The sequence below is a fragment of the Dermochelys coriacea genome, chromosome 11, assembly GCF_009764565.3.
Source record: "Dermochelys coriacea isolate rDerCor1 chromosome 11, rDerCor1.pri.v4, whole genome shotgun sequence".
In the NCBI taxonomy this organism is placed as follows: domain Eukaryota; kingdom Metazoa; phylum Chordata; order Testudines; family Dermochelyidae; genus Dermochelys; species Dermochelys coriacea.
The window spans coordinates 59911900-59912857 of NC_050078.2; positions in this window are offsets into that span (position 1 = coordinate 59911900).

Here is a 958-nt window from a genome sequence, read left to right on the forward strand (position 1 = left end):
GACCCTTATGGTTGATATCCTGGCACCAGAAGGACCATCTAAGGTGGCTCTACTCCTCATCAACACTATCCAGGCCAATGCAAAGACCATTTGGTAGACCCTGGCCTCCATCCCTCCCACTGCTAAGGGTGTGGAAAGGAAATATTTTGTCCCCTAAGGTGGACAGCCATGCTCATTAGTGAGGCGGTGATGAATGAGAAGAAGAGGGCTTGCAGCAAGCCCCAGCGCTTAAGTCCAAGGATGCCAAGCGCCTGGATTTGTTCAGATGCAAAGTATATTCCACGGGGGCTTGAAACTCAGGATTGCCAATTAGCAGGCAATCCTGAGTAGACACAACTTCAACTCCTAGAACTCAATGCTGAAGTTTAGGGAGCTGGTACCAGCAGAGTCCAGGGACGAGTTTGGGGTGATTATCAAGGAGGGCAAGGCAGTGGCAAAAACCTCTTTACAGGCCTCACTGGATGCTGTGGACTCAGCGGTGCACATCTTGTCCTCAGAAATTGCCATGAGGTGTAGCTCATGGCTGCAGTCCTTGGGGCTTCCACCCGAGGTTCAACAGACTATGCAGGACCTACTTTTCACTGGGGTGGGTCTATTTGCTGAACTGACTGACTCCAGGCTGCATAGTCTAAAAGATTCCAGGCCTACAGGTCTTTGGGTATGCACACCCCAGCAACATAACGAAAGCCCTTTAAGCCCCAACCACAGCAACAGCAGTCATATCCTCTGCAAAGGCAGGATTTCTACAGATGTAGGGGCAGTAATGGAAGGCATAAGGCCTCCCATCCTCCGTCTGGACAGGGACAGGGCCCGACTAAACCTTCTCTGGGCTCAAAGCAGGCATTTTGAAGATGCACCTGAGGACAGAGCACCTGTCTCAGCACCAGATCCTTCCCCGTGGTTTTTGAACCGTCTGTCCCACTTCTACTGTGCATGGTCCCAAATAATATTGGACTGC